The sequence below is a fragment of the Apostichopus japonicus genome, chromosome 10 (genome assembly GCF_037975245.1).
Source record: "Apostichopus japonicus isolate 1M-3 chromosome 10, ASM3797524v1, whole genome shotgun sequence".
Lineage (NCBI taxonomy): Eukaryota > Metazoa > Echinodermata > Holothuroidea > Aspidochirotida > Stichopodidae > Apostichopus > Apostichopus japonicus.
The window spans coordinates 18,556,893-18,579,250 of NC_092570.1; the positions used below are offsets into that span (position 1 = coordinate 18,556,893).

The 22,358-nt window shown below is 37.1% G+C and overlaps 1 protein-coding gene and 1 long non-coding RNA gene across 2 annotated transcripts in view; one reads left to right on the plus strand and one right to left on the minus strand.

The window, feature by feature from the left end:
- LOC139974903 (uncharacterized) overlaps window positions 1-22,358 on the plus strand; it is a 203,710-nt gene that overhangs the window by 15,434 nt on the left and 165,918 nt on the right. The gene's annotated exons all lie outside the window — the stretch shown is intronic.
- Window positions 18,961-21,713, minus strand: LOC139975208 (uncharacterized). Its single transcript, XR_011795683.1, has 2 exons — window positions 19,425-21,713; window positions 18,961-19,270 (listed from the first exon to the last, which is right to left on the minus strand). It is a non-coding gene; the product is annotated as an uncharacterized lncRNA (long non-coding RNA).

Below are 22,358 nucleotides of genomic sequence, written 5' to 3' on the forward strand. Positions count from 1 at the left end.
ATGTCATCAATGAAAGAGAGGTTTTGAAAACACGAAAAATAGGTTTCAAGGTTTGAATCTTTTGAAAGTGAAGAACAGATATATTGTCTGCCTGTAGTAAAAATTAGTTTGTTAGCTCATCCAAGTGTCTTGGTTTGGATTTTAGTGTTGTACCTTTGTTCATATTTTGCTGACATTTTTACTTTCTCCCTGGTATTCATAGAGATGTGGAAGGGAACTGCAACTGTTGTTGCTGTGTAGGGCCGGGGGAGTGTGTGTGGGGGGGGTGGGGGTGTAGGGGAGGGAGATTAGAAGATAACAAACATCGACACAAACATCGACACAAACTAGAATAAGAAAAACAACATGTGTATGTTTCTTTTGGTAGACTTTAAAAATTTTTAACTTCATAACTTAGAGTGATATGACTAAAGCAGAGTGTGACAAAATGATACAGTCAAGTATTTTGGTGAAGATTCTTGGTTTCTTTCTTATTACGATTGACGATGAATTCTGTGGGTCAGGTTATCTCTCTAAGAGTCCTACAGTACAATCCTTTTAGCTATCTTACGATAGCCGGGACGTTTATGATAAAAGTAACATCGCAGATAATCTCAACTTCTTGATTGACCTTTTTGACTGACCTATTCAAAAGTGTCATTATGCAGTGGTGTTGATCAGCGGCGTCTGCTGTGGATGTGGCCCGTCTGATCTGTGAAAATTTGGAATCTTAGGTGTGGGTCCGTTCTTTCGCTGATGGAATTAAAACAACTTTTCACCATGGCTGCACGTCAGGGGACGTCGTCTCCTCCCTCAGGATTTGAGAAAGATGTCACATGATGAGGTTTGCTCCCTTTGATGTGATGGACATGTTGAATGGTTGTCACAGGAGCTGGAATGAGTGCGAAAAGTGTAGAGGCCTGACCTGATCAATTCTCTAAACACTTTCCAAATAGGAGAAGGTTGATTTATAATCATGTTGTTTATTCATGATTGTCATAAGGATAGGGTTTTAAAATCAGCCACTATATATATATATAGCTTCCAATTCCATTAGGGATCATTAAGCTAGAACAAAGAAATAATTAATTTTTGAAAAGATTAGGGAAACTTAAAACCAAAGTCTAATGTTCAACAATGTAGGGTTGTTCAAATTTGACGTCTAGGCCGTTCTCATGACAAATGCCCAGCATTCACACTCGCTATTTTGCTGGAGTCCCTTTTGAAACTTCTTCATCAGGGGTTCTTAATCGGTGGCCAGTAGGTCATATCCTGTCTGCGAGTGATTTCACACCTGGCGGCCAGTAAACAATCTTTTTCTCATGATCTTGTAATACTTGGGGTATGCAGGCCATTAAGGCCTTATATGTTTAAGCACCTACTAGTGGTATCCCCTACACATTGCTCTATCTACTGTAGACATTCCGAGATTTAAGTTCTCTCTGGCCTCTGTAGAAAATTAGTTGAGAACCTTTGCTCTATATAGAGTCCACCTGTCACTGACACAATTGCTCTATTGAGCTTCTGTACTAAAGTCCTCACTACATTGTTATTACAGATGCCAGGGAAGTTCCCACTTCATTGTGGTAATCAGGTTTTAGGGTCGTAAAGGTCATGAGCCATCAACCAAAGGGGATTTTTTAAGTTTTTCCAATCCCAGTTTAATCTTTACTCAAGAAACCAGTCTTGTTGGTATATTCAGTCCCATTTCATGTTTAGTGAGGTATGGAAAGTATTGAGACAGTGAAATTATAGTTTTATATATTTAGAAACTAGTAAAATTGTAGGTTATCATTTTAAATGCCTAACACCTCCTTGTTGCTAGGATAGATATCAGACTAAGCCGTGAGAAAGGAACAGAATCACAAACAGGGATGAGGATGGGGGGGAGAGGGAGATGGGGGGAGAGGGGGATGGGGGAGGAGAGAATATACAATCAATTAGAGATGTTACTAGTGACTTGATTTGAGACTCGGTTCGAGAGATATTTAAAAATCAAGGACTCGAGTCACTGTATAATCTACAGAGGAAACTTCACAACCTTCTTTGAGTCACGTTATTTTTGAGATTTAGGTTTAATACTCATGTGATCAGTCATGACAAAACTGCGATTAACTCTTCACGGAGCGACTGTGGCAAGGTCAACGTAAATGGACAGCGAAATAAAAGGACATTGATGCAGTTTGCAATTGCATCGCTCATTGAAAAAAGAAAACTTAAAGTGTTATCAAGATGAGATGGGTGACCTAGGACTTGACTTGAGAGGAGGTTAATTAATGTCACTGAATTTGGTTGAATGTTGGATGACAGATGGACATTTTAAGAACTATGACATGTATATGAAAATGATCTTTTGTAAATTGCCTTCCATGTACATCATACCATGCAGATATTAAAACATTTTAAAGTTAAGTGGTTACTAATTTATGTTCAGTGCTATTAATAACATTTAATGGTAAGTAATTAGTTTCGTCAAAGTAGTGAATGAGGTACAATTTATAAGTCAACTATGTTTCAACGATTGGATATTTCCCATGGTGCACTGCGATAGAAGTGTGTAAAAGTAAAGTAGAAGAAACGTCAAGTAGTCTATGAGGCATAAGTATCATATAAGTCGATGATGGTACGATACATTTCCCACGATGCACCTGCCTTTCTTAGGCCTCCCGCCATCTCTATGCAACTGATAATTCACTAAATACCCTGACATAAAGTAGTGTGAGTGAATGAACAGTAAAAGGAAGGTCAAGTTGTATATGAGGTATAACTTGTAAGTCAATCATTATTCGAGATATTTCCCATGATGCACCTGGCTGTCGTAGGCCTTAGCCATATGTATGCAATTGATCTTTAGCATTACACCTAAAGAGAAGTTATTGCAGGTGCTATGGAAGTATGGCCACATTCAGATGGAATAACATGTCTCCCTAGAAACCTGCTATAGCTACAGTATGCACCAGTCAGTACACATACATTATATCCTGATGTCTGGTTCCGCAGCAATGAAATCTTCCTTCCGATGATGAGGCGATCAGAGCAGGAGTTTGGAGTTAACCATTGGTGAAGCTCATAAACCCTGTGTTAACGTATATCTTCAATCATCATACCACATAAGAGACCTTCGTAGCAGATACAGTCTTTACATCTCCAGAACTTGAATACTACTTTACCACACTGTAGGTGATAAAAGGTAAAATTGAGTCAGATTGACAGAAAAACACCAGACGGTGAATGAATAGGACTGAAAAGTTCCTTTGTTGACAGTGGTCTTGAATGGATAGAGATTGTTTGTACTGACAGAAGATAAACAGCTGTGAACGGCTAAAGATGTCGATGGGTTAAAACTTAAAAGCGATGTTCTTTTTGTTACCAACAACTCTGGTGCAGTGGAAGTTTTATACAAACTAGAGAAACAAATGTTCACAAAGTTGAGCCCCTCAGCAGGTCACGACCTGACTGAACTCGAATGTTGTTGCATTGAGCACCGTGGATAGTCAGAGAGTGTATGTACGTGTGCTTAAGATTGGACTACAACTGATCAAGATTTTGCCAGATCAGCTTCAGTCGGGGAAAACCGAACACGCAGCAATTTCACGAATAGAACTGCTGCCATTTTAACTAATGTAACAAATAATTTTACATGCGACCTAAATGTGAACTGGTCGTTCACACAAGAAGAGTCGGTTGAGTGAACTCCCTATTCGTTTAGTGTGAAGGGGTCAACTCAACTCTGAGACCGAGGATCTTCACCCGCCACTATAGAAAACTGTGCCATGACAGCCAAGTTAAATAGATGAGTCACATTCAGTAAGGGGTAGTGTGCTGGAGGCTTTTAAATATTTCTCCTGCTTATATCAGTTTGTTCCACAACTGAGATTAAAACTTTCTGATATGCTGAGCAAAATTTTGGACAAAAGTTTTTCCTCGTTGCACCATAATGCTTTACGGCTCCTGAAGCTGTGAGAGGGTGGGTGTGTGGGGTTGGGGTGGGAGATGGTTGGAAGTGGAATGAGGCACCTGGCTTTTTACTGCAGCAATGAGCACACAAGTATGGTGCCACCACAGGCCCCAATTTTATCACCACTGAACTTTGGTAGACCTGAATCCTGATTGGCCAGATTTGTGTTTTTACTAAATATTCAACATACCTGTTTATCTTATCAAAGATAATACTATTTTAAGATTTTGTTGCTTTGACTTTGAGTCACAACAGGGCTACTACTCATTCTAGAAAATGACCCAAATAAGTTTGGACTTTTGTCCACGGCAGCATTCGGTATGGTCAGTAATACCCACTGAGATGCATGCTGGGATACTTGTCATCATTGACCTAGAAAGTACGTAGCGATATCCGATGGTATAGGATGAACCAGGGGCAAAGAGGATGCTGTTACAATAGTTTAGATTGGTCTCTCATCTGTTATTTGATGATCTTCGATCTTGATTTGCTCCCAGAGAATGGCAATTTTCATCAATTTGTTTTAAACAGCTGTCTCCTCAGGGGGTGCGTTTGGTGTGAATGCTAAATTGTTTAAACGTCCAAAGAGGAGAACACATCATGGGTTGCCTCTATATGTTTACTCCCTCAAATAAAAATGGCTGGCTTGTTAGTCATTAAAAAATCCTCGCTTTTTCAAGAACAATTTTGTTTTTAGACGTACAATTTTGTTAGTTAGTTACTGTAAAGTCGAGACATTACAAAGGCTCAGTTATAACTCCGCAATTTAAGAATACCCTTTATAAATCAATAGAGAGAGGAAGGGGAAGGAAGATGGCGGTGAGGTGTTGTGACAAATTTGACTTGGTACTTGCAGATAGAACTATCATACCTATTATGCTACTTCACTCCCATTAACTTTACCTTTCTCCACCCAAACTGAGCACTTTCCCACAAGGTTTGTTGAATGATTTTCGTTGGACATAGACAAGCATTGCCATTTGTAAGTAAATACTCAAAACAGTGGTGCCTCTTAGCAAGGTCTTATCACATCATACAAAAATGAAACAAAATTTGGTGTCAAATTTAATTATGTTTGCTAAAGAATTGACAAAGCTGTCAGGTAATCATTTTGCAATATACCCAACGTTTGTTTTGAGAGGTCAACAGTTAGGTTATACCCATAAATTATGAAAAAAACTCCTGGTGTACCTCATGTAAAGGTGAACATTGTCCTTTGTAGTTATAAACATAAAATAGAAAACGTTGATAAAACTTTGTTTTTTGGGATGATGTAGGAAGTGAAATTTATAAGGCTCAAAAGTCAGCAAGTGTAAATACCTTTCATAATCTCCGAATTGTTACAGGAGCCTGTTGTTAATGTTACAGGTTGCACCCAATATATTAATGTACATTGTTTTACCCTGTAATATATCAGTAAGTACCCATGCATCCATTGATTCATGTTAGTCCAGCCATAATTTTGGGGCGAGCCGTCAAATGTACACCTTCATGGTAATAAGAGAAGAAAACGTTTCTTTTACATTGCAATTCATGTATATATACTATATCTTGAAGTAGTGGCTAATTGCCCACAACTGTTTGTTAGTACCACATGGTCAGAAATTAGACGGCATGCTCCAGTCCGTTGGTGGCAGTATGTATTCAAAAGTTAAACGTCATCCCCGAGTCGACTCGCGTCCAGACGATAGAAAGCTCTCCGGGTTGCGCCGTGTTATCTTGGGCTATATCGATGGCAGGAGAAAGGTCGTCTTTTAAAAAGGAAAATAAATTGAACCTTACACAACAACAACCTTGTTGTCAAGAAGCTGACAATTCCAATATTGTTTATTAATCTGTTTTGTTTTTGCTGTTTGTTTGGTTTGTTTACCAAAATACATCGAGGCAGTTGGGATTTTGAAGTGAATTAATGAGATCTCTGGTGACCCTTTCTAGAAAAAACACTTTTTATGGATGCGAGTAAGTAATTACACTAGCTGGATTTTCCTCTGCTCTCCCAGGAAATGAATTTCTGACCTAGATCTGCAGCATTACAGTATGAATGTTCATCAGTGCACTACTACACCGAGCCTAGAGTTCAACGCATGATGATGTGCTTTATTGGACCGTAAATAAATTCATCAGACCTGTAGAATCCATGTCAGGTCGACAGACTCAAGAGTATATATAATATCAAATTTTCTATGCTTCCATGTTTCTTAATGCATAGTGACAATTTGTCATGGAAACTTAAACGTGGGAGGTAGAGAGAGAGGACAGGAAAGGTGGGGGGGGGGAGAGCAGAATGGGAAGACGATGAGGGGGTTTGGTACTTCTCTCATTATATCTGTGTTACTGCAGGAAATAAATAAATATTTACTTTTATTACTTTAATTTCATTCCTATCTTACCTGTCTCCTCAATCAACATGCACTCCCATCTACCTAGCATGTACAAAATGGGAAGTTAATGGAACTCGAATTCATTTTTAAAGTTATGTAAAAGATTTATGGTATTTACTTTAAAGTTCCTTGCAGAACTATACTCGATTTTGTGAATGTTTCAAATAAATAATTCAGGCCTTGTTATTTTATCTTTATCTGGTCATGGCTTTAATGTTACTTTTCAAATTCTTTCTTGAAGTTTGCGATGAAAAATGTGGTATGAATCAGTACGATTAAATCTCAAGGGAAAGTTTCAAATTGACTGTCTAAATTGAAAAGTTTCCAAATTTGAGTTAAAATGTTGAATTGGAAGCCACCCGACGTGTAATCAATAAAACCTTTCGGGTTTCTCCCACATTTGTGGTCGCTTTTAAGCGACGTAAAAATAACTGCTGATTGTTAGTATTATTATTAAACTGTTTATCAGTCTTGTTTTGTATACTCTTTTGTAAGGTAAATGGTAGAATTATGCGGAGACATGTTGATGAATTTGTTCAGCTTGGCCATTTAATACCTCCCCCAGTGTTGTTGACAATGTGACTATATAATTTCAGATGAACCGATGGTAACCTCTACTTTCAAAGTAACGTTACAGAGCCAACTGTTCGAGTCTACCCCCCAAGGATACCCCCTGCAGTTGCTTCCTTTCTCTCGAGCTCGCTATCTCCTAAATCTATATACGCTCTTTGCTTGTCGTACCCTACATTGTATACTAAAAGTCGTTGAACTTTCACACGGTCCGTTTAAACAGTTCACAGTTCGTCACAAATTGCTTTTCTCCAATCCCACCTCAATCTCAATGTGCATTATAATTAAGAGTTTGAACCCTCTGTATCTGCTATTATTCACTGATTAGGGGTACATCAATTAGTTAGGACGTTATTTGTATAAGATGTCATTAGAGGGCTAATTCTTTACTTTACAAGTAAACTTTACACAGTTACATGAATAAATCATGTAAATATGGTTATTCTGAATAGCGGAAGCTTCATAAATTCCTCATGATAAGAAAAAACAAAAAAAGTTGTTTTTTCACCCAGTAATAAAGGCCTAAGGGAAACCCACAATTGGTAATATTTTTTCCAGATGTAGTCATAATTGGGCTGCAAAGAAAGCAATTTTTAGTAAAACCATAAGACAGTATGATCAATTTTTTTCGATTATGAACTTGTCTTTCCTTAGAAAAGAGTAGCTGCATACAAATCAGTGTATGTATACATTGATTACGGGTAATACATTGAGGATAAGGTCACTGTTAACAGTCTTTCGGCAGGTGTAACAAACTCTGTGTTGTTTACAGATTTATGGATCTCAGTCTTTATACCATTACCATCCTTACGACTGGAAATTGATCTTGGTGGGTATAGGCAACATAAGAAACAGCAAAACCCCCTGGTGACTAAAGCTATTCAAAGCATCCAGAAATAACCGGGTGTGTATCTCTAACCTTTTTGTCTTGAGGCTGGAGATGTCAATCTTATTTGAAATGGCATCCGATATCAATTATCGAGAAAATAACGGAGAACATAAAACAACAAACTCCCTGGTTTTACTCACGGGTTGGATCCGAGTGTTCCGAGACACTCTGAACCCTGCACCGCCGACGTCGTCGTCCTTGGCATCTTCGTCGATGCGTGCATGCCGGCATGTCTACCTCTTCGAAGGAGGAGGAGGAGGCATACGGACCCCACATTCTGATGCATCTGAGACTTTATCTAACCGAATCAGTAATTAAACATTTCACTTTCTCAGCTCTGTCCTTTGAGGTTCGACTCTTGTCTCAGCGGGCGGTAATTAGCCCTAAATAACGTATCTGTCTTTGAAAGCTGCTGCTGCTACCGCTGTTGTTTAAGAGAGGCATGCTTCTGCCCTCTCTAACGAAATGATCGCGATAACCCCTAACCCCGCCGTCGCATACCAAGATATGGTTCAACCGTGTAAAAAAAAAAAAAAAACGGTGAAGGATTACTCTGATTAAAAAGATGCTGTCCCCTCCAATTATGTCTGTTAGAATAGCTGACCTAATTTTTGTCATAGTTTTTGAAATTTTTATAAATGTTGACGTTGTTCAGGAAATACATTATATGTGACCTGTCATCTGATTCAAACACTCGATTAATATCTTTATGACACGAGAAGTAATTTAGTGTTCAAATTTTATTACAACACTTTTGAAAGCTCTGTTGTACGGTTTTTCTTACAAAATACTACATGTACGGTTCCTGTGTTAATAAATTGGGCACATGTCTTTGCACTTGTAGCATTTTTCTTGCAATTTTGAGTTAAGTCATTCCCTGTCATAGTTTTTGATGGATTGATTTGCTGTTTATATCTAGTATTCTGGCCAAGTTTTCCTTTATAATGCTAAAAGGACCTGTAAGAAATAACTTTTTATAAAAAATGTTATTTTGCCATTAACCTTCAGAATATTCTTTTCATGTTAAAAATATTTTTTTCGTATTTATTTTTTCATTATTCTCAGAAGTGGATAAACCATCCTTTGACTCAGTTGGCCCTATGAAAGTTCCCTTAAAGAAATTCATCTTTCAAAATATTGACCATTTCTAGTTTTGTAGACCTCACCTTTATGCAATTGTACCTTTACCAAGAATGATGATAGGGTTGGTAACATCTCCCTCACCATTCCTTATCTCTTATCCCTTTCTCCTACCCCTCACCCCTCCCTCTCACCCCTCCCCTATCCCTACACTTGAAGATCTGTGTTTGCATTCATGTACATGGAAAGTTAAAAGACGGAATAAAGTATGCCAGAGGAATTGGCCGGTTTATGCAATGTACAACAGGTTTCCAAGCGGTATCTGTGATAACATTCCTTTAAGTATATAATGTTTAAGTAAATTAATAATGGAAAACCCATCTTAGCCATAAGTTTTGTTGTTCTTTTTCTTCCTTTAAGAATAATTTTTGATCACGATTGCAATTTTTAATTACTGTTAATTGACTATTTTGATCTTGGGTATATATACAAGGTTTAAACAGTACACACGTGTACAGCAAATGGACAGAATGGTGTTATAAAAGGAAGTTTCATATGAAAATTATTTACATAAATTTATCAAAAGGAAATCTGAGGATTCCCATTTCCCGATATACAATCAATTTCATGTGGGATAATTTAAAAAAAAAATTATTATTATGACTTTTTATGTTGTCATTGTAACCAGTATCAGTGGGATGAACAGATACAACTGATCAATCAGTACCCATAATGCAAAGCGACATGATGATGACAGCTGATTTGACCTATGCCCTGCATTTTCAACATGTATATGAATGTGTGTGTGTGCCCTCCCTCAGTCACCTGTCACAGCCTAACAGGCTATGGCATACTGTTTTGTCTAATTTCTTCTCTTTTAACGTATATAGGATATACAGTGAATGAAAGAGGGAATGAAGCTGAATGTTCCCAGCACGATTTTGGAAACTTAAGTATTGCTGTTGGCAACCGTCACATTAGCAGGGACCTTTTTAAAGTTATGTTACAACCCTTCAGGGTCAGCAAGTTGTCCCTATGGGAACTTGAAAGCATTCAACAGTGAATGTGGTATTGGTTTGACAAACTGAAAGTGGAAGTTTCCAAACTTTACAGTCCTGCTGGGAATGCAGAGTAATTGCTGTGTGGGCACAAAATTTGAAACACTGCCAAATTCATAAAATTTACGGATATATATATTGTTGAAAAAAATCATTTGTGTTGCCTCTGCCACATGAGATTGAAATCTTACCTCCCCGAAATTTACAGTATTTTGTACCTTGGATTGTTGATTTGTTTGCTGACAGGAAATTGAAAGTGGAGAATTATTTCCCTCAGTTTGCTGACTAATAAATTTATAAGACCTTTGATATATGAAACAAATTTCTACAAAATACCGATGTTGTAAAACAAAATTACGTTCCAGAAATGATCCCACATGAATGTTCGAAGAAAAGTCGCTGCCATGTTAAATTAGAAAAAGAAACCTGTAAATGTCTGCTTAAGTGTAAAGCAAACTTTAATACATTACTGGCAGAAAAATGAGGACAACCTGCCAAGACTCAAGAATGAAACCTGTTTGAAAGCAAGCTCATTTCATCAAATCTCAAAACAGCTGCTTCTTGTCGCCCTGTCAAATATCAGAATATCATTGAGAATGCATTAGAACTCAATTAAAATTGTAACTGACAGCCAGCTACCAGAATGGATATATATCATGTATATATATATATATATATAGATATATAATTAATATGTTTAATTCATCATTTGTTGTCATCATTATCCCGCTGACAGCAGCTGGTTTGAATTTCATTGCTAAATTACACAAGTAACCCTCTGACACTTCCCAACTGACCTGCCTGTTTTCTACGTAAAGGAGGAGGGTGGGGCGTTGCCGTAAACTGTTAACAAAACCAAGAATATGAGTGCCATAATTTTGTTCTGTCCGTCCTCAGACACGAGGAGCCTAAGCCTTTGCTAAACTTCATAGGCACTATAGTGGTAGTAACTGTACAACTCATAAGCTTTGTACACGGTGTAGTTCGCTGAAATGATCAAAAGAAAGATTGTTCCGATAGCTTTGAAACATAAGCTAGCACCCCATATTTGTAAGTGAAATAACGTGACTTACATTCATTCTTTTAATGATATCTCTTCGCCCGGCCAGTTTAGGAAAATTTATGTTGAAAGGAGATATTTATATCGATAGAAGATATTTTGTTAAAATTCTGTAATACCACAGGCAGTTTTATATGGCAATCTTACCAGCAGGTGTATAAACAGTGGGTTTGCTTGTAGACGATAATTATTCAACATCCTCCTTTAAGAAGTAGTAATTTATATTTGTTTTGTAAAACAGAATGATGCAGTATTTTGCAAAATCCTAATTGGTGTTGTCAGTTGATGACTAATGTTTGACGTTACAAAAAAATATTTTTGTGTTAACAAATTACCTACCGTGGTTTTCATATGTCACAATGAAGCCTACCCACTTCCAAAGTTGCCTCATGATTGAAAACCATTTTTTACTAATACAGCAAAAAAATCTTGACATGAGGATTTGATTCCGGATATCATATCGGCTGTGAAGGACCTATGGGTGGACTACTTCATGGATTTTAAGTAGGGGAAACTCATAATATCAGGGTTCCAGCTGGTTAACAAGTTATATGTGATTATTTTTTTGTCTGTAGGTACAGCAGGGGACTTTGATGTGTTCACACTAATTAGGCTTTCTCTAGTGAAATTTGTTACAACAAAATGCATTGTTACGACTGTAGTTTCTTCTTTGGCTACAAGCTATGGGCGTATGTACAAGGCCCCCCCCCCCCGTGTATTCGAACATTCTTGTTAGCCTTAGCGATTTTGAGATGTACGATCGTTTATATATGATCAAGAGTAAATATTTAAATTAGTGAGTCCGTCTCTTACAGGCTTCTGTAAAGGGCGACTTGACCATACAGTGGTATTGCATTTAGTTAATACATGAAAGGACAGTAACATTTTTCTTGTCAGTTGTAAATGTTGAAAACAGGTTGTAGATTTAACATGATATTATTAACATCTCTTTTTTCATCTTTTATATAGATGTCTTTTTTTTCTTTAAATGTCTTTTGCCAACCTTCCCTGCAGTTATATTGATAATAGGAACTTGCTATACTTTATACCAGTACTGGAGAAAGAAACTTGTTTATTCCAAAGACAAACCGTTTGCATAATCAAGTGTTTTGTCTACAACTAATGATCATTATACCATACAGCCTCGTCGTCGTCTTCCTCATCAATTCGCCGTAACTATGCCCGTATACTACTTGTCCTCGCTACTAACAGATTTGATTCCTTTTTCTTTTAGCTTTATCAGACACTACGAAGAACGTTGTAAACGTCAGAAAAACACGTCTCGTTTTCAGCCGGAATAGCATCAACTTTAGATCTCAGTGGCAGGCTAGTGACATTTGATGATGAAAGATTAATAATGTCTGAAGTCTTCCGAAGGCAACCGAGGGGGAAAAAAGACAAGTCTTAAAGTGGAAGCTACAGACAGAATTACAGTTAGAAAGTAGGCTAAGGCTCAGGAAATAATGGCGAAAACAGCGCAGCGATAGTGGCAGCTACCCGTTAGTATACCCCCACCTGTTGGATATATTTCTTCCCGAGTACTGCTGATCAAACACATACATGAATGGGGATATGCGTCTGGGCTTATAAATGGAACAGTGGTGAGGTCACGTAGGCGTCACAGCTTGTGTTATACTTGTCCTATACGCACACTATTGGGAATTTAAAAAGGAATGAAATGTTGGAGAAGTAAAAAAATTCCTTCCTTGGTACTCTCTTTATCTTTCTTTATCGGGGTGGAAGAAATGAACTATTCTGTAATCTCCATTATGAGACAGCAGAAGGGGGAAAAGAAAGAAACTTTTAATTCATTTTTTTTACTAGTCAAGCTAATGCGTAATGTTCATATGATGAGATTATAGTACCTGTTAACTCAAATGGCTGAGATGCTTTATGCATGAATTAATTATTAAAAGCATTTGAAAAACATATCATAACCAACCACTGATATTTTTACACTGCAGTATAAAGTTACAGTGCTCAGGGAGTTGTTACATAACAACTCCCTGGTTACAGGAGGCATAGTGAACCATCTTCAGCAAAGATAACTGAGGTCTTTGTGAGCAAGAACTCCCTCCCCTCCATTGTTAGTGAAAAAAAATCTTGCTCTGTGTGGGAGACATCCTAGTTTTGATGCTGTCGTTTTGTAAATTTGTGAGATCATAGTGCCACTAGGATCTGAACCATTTTACTTTCTCTCTGATGTTCTTTTCATATTTTCAAGGTTGACTGTTAACAGTGTTGACACTGAAGCAATGCTATCAGTAAGTCATGATGAGAGCTTTATTTTAGAATTATCATTTCCAAAACCCATCTCTATGACAGAAAGAAACCAAATTGTGACTAATAAATAAAGAAAAACATTCAGAAAAACATTAAAATATAAAACTGAAACATATGTTGCTGGATGATGTCATATTTAGACTTGATCAAGTCATCAGCCTTGTGTCTGTGAAGGAACATTATAAAATCTCCAGGGCAAACGTTTTAATTCCCCCCCACCCACATCCCACCCTCCTGTTGTGGCTTGGACAATCAGGTCTAGCCAACTTGGTTGTCAGAAATATTTTTTATCAAAAGAACAAATCATGATCAGTATGTACACTGTAGGAGGAGAGATGTGTAGGCTTTGTGAATAGATAATAAGAGCCTACCACAAGTTTTGTTTTATTACAGTATCCCCAAATAAATACCATATATTAATGTGCTGTACGTTATCATGAAATGAATCATGCTCAAGAGCACTGTACAAAAGAACCACTACCTGGAATATAAATTTACCAAACTTAAGAAAACCTAAAAGTAATAACAACAGCAGTAAAAGTAAAAACATGATATAAGACAGGGTTATAAACCACAATAAAGAACATAAAAATATTAAAATACATAAAAGTGATGAAGGGTGATATGAATTTATCTGCTGTCCAAACAGAAGTTTGATCCTCTCAGACATGACCAGACGACTATTATAACTTCGCCCTGTATCTCCTCCCATAGAGAATACAACTTTTTGGGAAGTTATGCATGACAGTTACTAATGATATGGCGGTTGGGCTTGTCTCCTTTCAAAAGAATGCAGCTTGGTACAACATAAAATGACAGATTTTATTAACACATCGATCAATTTTAATCATAAACTGTTGTGAATATTTTTGTGGAAAACTCAAGGCACTGGCTCAAGGTTATATAATACATTCTCAGCCCCAGGAATGTAAATTTATTTCAAAGAAATATATGAATCTAATGGCAGGTCAACGTCCCACCATATTACAGTTAATTTGAAAGATTCTGTGATAAATAAGCACTTTACGTGGAATTTTGGCCTAACATTTATTGATCAAATTTGTATGATTATAAATGAGTCCATCTAATTGTCAGGTGGAGTCTTACACATTTAAAAAGAATTTTAAGAGATAGCTTTTATACCATAAATCTATAAAAAATGTTCCGATCCATCTGTCGAAATATTGGCTTGATTAAATAAACAAAGTCATTGTTTTTGTAAACTGATAGCAAACAGTTGTATGAGACTAAGAAATGTAAAACCACAGGGTGAGATTACCTGCATTAGCTTTTTTATCTCTAAGCAGCTCTATATATATATTTTGCCACTTTTTTTTAACAACGTCACTAAAATTAAGGGGTTGGCTACCTTCAAAGCAAGGTTGGATCACCCTCAGACTCAATATTGTTCCACCAAATAAACGTAAAAAACATTCATTTAAAAAGAAATTGCCATCCACATGTAAAGGCCAAATACCCATGAAGAAAAGTTGAAAAATTTGTACATTTCATTTAAACATTTAATGTTCTGTCTTAATTTTGTTGTTGGACATTGTAAAGTGTAGGGAGATGCAAGGTCTGAGAACTGCATGTTGAAGTTGTGTATATATTGTGAATTTTTAGAATGGGAAATACAGGTGGAATGTTCTCACAACTAGAAACTACTGATGCAAGTAGTCGTTGGTACTTGATTGACCTGTACCGGGATTGAACAAACTAGACAAAAACTTGTGCATTTTCTTGCCTTAGGGTTATTTGGACATGGCAAATTTCTTTGGGGGTTAATTGGACATGGCATATTTCTTTGGGGGGGGGGGAAGGGACGGTGGAAAGAAGGGGACATGGAACATGTATATTCCCAATCTCCCCTCCCCTTGGTGACATCACAGCTTTAAAGCTGATGGACACGATTGTGCAGTCATAAACTATTCATTGAAAGTATCTTGTAGATGTAAGTGATGATTAGATTGTGTTTGATTGATATGCAGGCTGAAGGGGGCGTGGCTTAAATTAGAAACTATCCTTATCTGCGTTTTAGGGATTTCCACACGAAGTTAGCTGATCACATTGTGACTTTTCAAAAACTATAAGAGCATGATAGAATGTGTGCAGCCTCCCGATACATTAAGGTAACCAGACGTCCCCCATTTCTGGGGGACAGTCCCCAGGTTCCTTTTGTACCGTCCCGGATTAAAAATGTCACTCGAAATGTCGTCAAATTTATGTATTGTCCCGGAAATATCCTGGGATTTGTAAAATGGCACTGACTAATTTATAATTTTATCTGTTTGGCCTTCCGTTCATCGGATGGTAGAAACAGTGTCAATGTAAACGTTGACATTTCATGATAGTTCACAAATGACAGACTTTTACATTCAGACTCACAGATGAAGGTACCTCAGGTCATTATTAAGTAATGTCATCGGTTGTGTGGATTTCACATGGAAAAGATCTCTTTGAACTTCATATGACTCCCAGTTTACCTTCCAAGGATTTTTGGATGTGGATTTTTGTTTATCTTGGGCAAAAAATCTTGTTTCAGGATGAGACAAGTGAATAATGCATCCAGTATCGCATTGCAAAATGGTATGAAAAGTAGGCAAGTCGCTATACAAGTGTAATGATGTATATATAGCATACTTCAGAGCCATCAAAAAGTGCTACACAAAATTTGAAGACTAACTTATTCCCGGGTGAGGATATTCTAAACTTGAGCATTTCATCATCATCATCATTGAAATTTGAGCCACCAAGGCACTCAGAGGACCTCGAAATTCCACCCTCCCTTTAAATGTTAAGTTTTGGTCCATAACCCTTGATGTCATAATGGAAGTCGGAGGGGGAAGGGGAGGGGGATGCGGGAAGGGATAGACACAACACCATTTCCCCAGATCCATTGGAAAAAATATGGTCACCCTCACGATATATGGAAAAGGTATGGTTATTTCTAACAGTCTCTATTAATGATAGAATCATACATATATACCTGGGAATAATTTATCCTGTATCATATTGCCAAATGCTATGCAAAATGCTATTCAAAGTGGGCAGTACAAGTGCAAGGATGTATGAATAGCATATTTTTTTGTAGACAGAGGAACCATCATATTTTATATTTCATAAGAGTATAAAGAAAAAACTGCATTAAAAAATGCTGCACAACATTTGTATTCTAAAACTTTAAATTATTCACTGTATACATTGAGGGAGGGAAAAGGGGATGGGGGGGGAAGGGAAAATGGGTACAGTGAAATGTTAAAATGCTGTCTATATGGTAAACATTCCTATGCATCATGTGTGAAGGTGAAAGTAGCAACCTTGTAACCTTTACAAATATTTCAATATTGACACAAAAGACTGATGAGTATTCTGTCCTCTAGAAATTTACGGCATGTATCACACTGAAAATCTGGCATGTTTAGGACTTGTGAGGACACCTGTTTAACAGCTAGATATGTATATTGTAAAAAAAAACGACCTCCAAAAATACAAATATCAGCCTGCACCCAAAGAGCAGCGAAGAGCGGCCCTTTTTACGAACAAACAAACGAAAGATAATAAACCGTACTTTGTTGTAAAATTATGTAGGCCCCCCTTTTTTTGAGAGAGAGAGAGATTTTACATTTTGTTTTTGTTCATAATTCATGAGCTTGTGTATCTGTCAGGTTTGAAGAGGCAGTGGTCTTATAAACTTCAGTGTAACAGTCTCTACTTACTAGCACTACGACTGTACATCTATTGGCGAATTTGTGATCTTCTGTCTGAGATTGCCGATGAAATCTGTCGCCCCAAGGCACAAAGACAAAGAAATTCAAAAGTATTTGCAATCTACTAAAAAACGTGCGGATTTGAATGTGGATGAGAGGGTAATATGATAGAGAGAGAGAGAAAGAGAAAAAAAAAGAGTTGCCAAAGGTACATTTTTCCACTGATTTTGTTTTTTTCGTCTCCTGGATCGGGCGAAAGCGTCTGAAGATTTTCTATAATTATTCGCTACTCTCTGTAATGTTGACGTACATAGCTGTTCGTATGTACAAGACGCATACAACATGATGTATATATACAATAATGTTACTGGGTGCGCTTGAACAAAGAATCAAGCAGAATGTCTTCCCCGCAATCGTGATGTGTTTTTATTATTGATGGTTGTGTTCCATTTAAATGTTTTTATTTTCTTTGTAAGATTTTCAGAAAGTGTTGCTTACATGTAGTTTTCTTGCATCATCATTACCAAAGATTGAAAAAGCAGATTTTTTTTTTATCAGTGAATGAACTGGAAATGATTTGTTGGAACTTGATTTGGCAATGAACAAATTTTGAATCAACATTGTTGACAAGAACATGCCATGTAAATTTTAACTAATATTGGTTTTTAATCAATGAGGCAGCCATTTATTGGCAATTTACTCATAATTAATCAATACATTATGATTTTCTAGGAAGAAAAAGGTTTTATTAGAATCATTTTTCATCATTTGGCTATATTTAAATTTATATTACATTTTTCATGAAAGTGTGTCTGGGTATCTTAGTTAATTTCGGAAAACAAACAAAGTAGATTCCGAAGTAGATTCCGAAGTAGATTCCGAAGTAGATTGCGCCATGAACATTATTTGAGTGGTGTGTGTGCATTATAAGTCATATTACTATGATTATTATTCAATGTTTCTTATTCTAAATGCACTCTGACCAGGTGGGTTTAATGGAGAAAAGCTGTCGCAATCAAAAAAGAAAGAAATTTATTTTCTGTTGCCCTGTTGGGGCGAACAATTTTCCGTAAAATCATTGCGACCGCCCACGTCAGCATGTTCATTACACAAATGTAAACAAAAAAGTCTACACATGCAGCCCGATCAAGATTTTAACACGCAGTTCTATACTCGTATCATCCACTTTTTACAATTCCACAGAGGAAACGTCTGAAAGCACCTGTTTATTCAGTGCAATGGAAGGAAATGACACAATTTTGCAAGCTATATCCGATATAAGACCGAGAGAAAGATACAAGAGCAAGGACATACAGACAGGCTTGTAACGAAAGTAAAAGTAGTCATTATAAGCAAAAAAGAGAGATTTGATTTGCGCATGATATGTTGGGCGGGGCTTGCTAATTATGATTGAAGTTTGTAGAATCAAATTTTATTCAGCTCAAAAATTTTTTAACAACAGATAACTCAATAAAAATAATGAATATTGATATGAAAATTGCCTAGAACAGTGTCATTTTCACTGAACTTTAAGTGCTGTACGCTGGAAAGGTCAAAGTATAAATTTGGCAAACACAAAATGAGACTTAAATAGTTTAGGAGATGTTTAGTAGTGGTCTGAAAGTGGTCGTTCAGATCTGACGGAAGGTCTTACGACTAACAACGTAAAATTCAAGATGCGTTCTTCAACAGTGTATGAATCTTTGCTGGTTGCCATGTCTCGTTAATGTTTCTGACTTTCTGAATTCATAAATCATAAAGTTCCTTTTTAAGAACTTCATAAATATATCCTTTGAAGGTTTTCATGTTTATCAGTGCATTGAATTTGTGTAAGATTGTTTCTATTAATCTGTTCCTTACCTTTGCTGTCTACACAAGCTGGTACAGAATGCTTGATAACCCAGTATCTCCGTTATTCGGTTCTCCATCCCTCGTGTTTCGTTTTTTGGTTCCTTGCTGAAAGCAAAGGAACCTATGTATTCAGGTTGGCGTGTGTGTGTGTGTGTGTGTGTATGTGTGTGTGTGTGTGTGTGTGTGTGTGTGTGACGCTTAAGCTTGTATGCACGATAACTCAACAAGGGATTGACTGATCATGATCAAACTTGGTGGGTGGGTGGCCCATAGTGAGTAGATGAACCCTATTGTTTTTGGTGCCCACAAAGGTCACCAAAGGTCAGTTATGGTCCAAAAACCCAAAATACTAAAACTGCAATAACTCCCAGTGCCAATGTGCGACAAGGTTGATATTTTGGGACAAGTTGTGAACTGGTTAGGGCAATATTTTGAAACTTAACGGTCATGTGATCTGAGGTCACCAAAGGTCAATTAATGTTAAAAAACTAGTATTTTTGCGATAACTTGAGAACGAATTGTCCGTTAGGGTTGGGAGTTGCTTCAGTATAATCCAATTGTCGACCCACATCTGGGTGACCCTTGACCTCAATTTGACCTCTCGTGACCTTTTCATGTTTTGGGGATTTTTACAGTTTCGATGCTATTTTCAGATGTCAAAGGTACCTTCCGATCATAAATATCGATAGGTTGACCCCCGTGTGACCTTTGTGTGCGAACTTATATGGGGTCAAAGTTTTCGGTCAGAGTTAGGATGGCTGTACAGACTTATCGTGTTGATTTTTGGAATCAGCAGATCAAACTACATTTGAAACCAAGGTCAAAAGGTCAAAGGTCACATTAGAAAAAATGTGCTTAGTTTGGGAGAAAACGGGCGAAAAAGAAAATGTTTGGTTTTGATGCTAGATTTGGATATCAAAGGTACCTTCCGATCAAAAATGTCAATGGGTTGACACCCGGGTGACCTTTGTTTGTAAAGTTATACAAGGTCAAAGTTAATTTTCAGACATTTAATGCAATAACTCCCAGGGCCAAGGTGTAACAAGGTTGATATTTTGGGACAAGTTGCAAATGGTATAGAGGAATATTTTCAAACTTAACGGTCATGTGATCCGAGGTCATCAAAGGTCAATTAATGTTAAAAAACTAGTATTTTCGGTGAGAAAATGGGCCAAGATAAAAATGTTTGAATTCTTACAGTTTTGATGCTATATTCACGTCTCAACAATCAAAAATGTCAATAGGTTTACCCCAGGTGACCTTTGTGTGTGAAGTTATATGAGGTCAAAGTAAATTTTCAGACATTTAGTGCAATAATTCCCAGTTCCAAGGTGTGACACGGTTGATATTTAGGGACAAGTTGCAAATGGTATAGGGGAATATTTTCAAATTTAACGGTCATGTGATCCGAGGTCACCAAAGGTCAATTAATGATAAAAAACTAGTATTTTTGCGATAACTTGAGAACGAATTGTCCGTTAGGGTTGGGAGTTGCTTCAATTTAATCCAATTGTCGACCCGCATCTGGGTGACCCTTGACCTCAATTTGACCTCTGGTGACCTTTTCATGTTTTGGGGATTTTTACAGTTTCGATGCTATTTTCAGATGTCAAAGGTACCTTCTGATCATAAATGTCAATGGGTTGACCCCCGTGTGACCTTCGTGTGCGGAGTTATACGAGGTCAAAGTTAATTTTCAGACATTTAATGCAATAACTCTCAGTTCCAAGGTGTGACACGGTTGATATTTTGGGACAAGTTGCAAATGGTATAGGGGAATATTCTCAAACTTAACGGTCATGTGATCCGAGGTCACCAAAGGTCAATTAATGATAAAAAACTAGTATTTTTGCGATAACTTGAGAACGAATTGTCCGTTAGGGTTGGGAGTTGCTTCAATTTAATCCAATTGTCGACCCGCATCTGGGTGACCCTTGACCTCAATTTGACCTCTGGTGACCTTTTCATGTTTTGGGGATTTTTACAGTTTCGATGCTATTTTCAGATGTCAAAGGTACCTTCTGATCATAAATGTCAATGGGTTGACCCCCGTGTGACCTTCGTGTGCGGAGTTATACGAGGTCAAAGTTAATTTTCAGACATTTAATGCAATAACTCTCAGTTCCAAGGTGTGACACGGTTGATATTTTGGGACAAGTTGCAAATGGTATAGGGGAATATTTTCAAACTTAATGGTCATGTGATCCGAGGTCACCAAAAATGTCAAAGGTACCTTCTGATCATAAATGTCAATAGGTTGACCCCCGTGTGACCTTCGTGTGCGAAGTTATACGAGGTCAAAGTTAAAAAATATTAATGAGGTCACAGGTCAAACGTGAAAAACTCCCAAGTTGCAATAACTTGGCTACTATTTATTGGAATTTCGTCAAACTTGGTATGATGATATTGGTAGATAGTCTCCACACACTGATGTGTGTTGCAATTGATATCATGCATGTTTATAAGGGGGGGGGGCCTAGCATTATTTCGTTATGAAAAGTTTGTATGCACAATAACTCAACAAGGGAATGACCAATCATTACCATACTTGGTGAGTGGGTGGCCAATAGTAAGTAGATTAACCCTGTTGATTTTGGTGCTCATATCATGAATATTAATGAGGTCATGGGGTCAAACGTGAAATACTCCAAATTGCAATTACTTGGCTACTATTACTAATGGGAATTCGTCAAACTTGGTATGATGATAATGGTAGATAGTCTTCACACACTGATGTGTGTTGCAATTGATATCAGGGCTTAGCATTACTTTGGCAACAAAAGTTTGTGAGCATAAATTACTGTTGTTGTATTAGGGCTTTGTTAGAAATTTCCCTATGAATGGAACTAATGAACAGCAGCAAGGAACCATGAAATGTTTTCATTCTGGTTTATATGGGTTTCTATGTGTTTTATAAGGGTTTTCTATGTGTTTTATGTGTTAATTATTATTTAATTACGTTTATATAGCACTTATTCTAAAAGTAGGCTTTAAGTGCTTTAGACATGAGAGAAACTTTGTAACGTAATAAAAAAGATAACAATGAAATTAATTAGATCTATGACAATAGAAACTATAAACGTAAACTATAAACAATATAAATAGCAAAGTAGACTAGTAGAGATACTGTTAAAAAATCAAACTACCAAGTTCCTGCGAGTTCCTGCTTACAGGAGGATCTAAAATACATATACATACATACATACAAGAGGAACATAAAAGTAAACAGCTGAGTGTTAGCTAAATGCTACCTAGTCTTGTACAAGTGTTTAAATATATACTGCTTCAGAGAAATCCTTCTCTAGGTGTCAGAGTATTTGTCTAAATACAACGCAGACAAAATGTCAGCCGTTATCCGAAGATGTTTAAGAAACAAACATGATGTCATCAAAACACCAAATAGAAAGCAAAAAAAGATCGAGCTATTTTGAGTTCAGTAATTCATGAGAACCACCGGGCATATTTTTTCGCCTCGTGATTTTAAATTTGACACCCCAGACGGGCACCGAATAGAAACCCCTAAGTACCCACATGGATGTGTC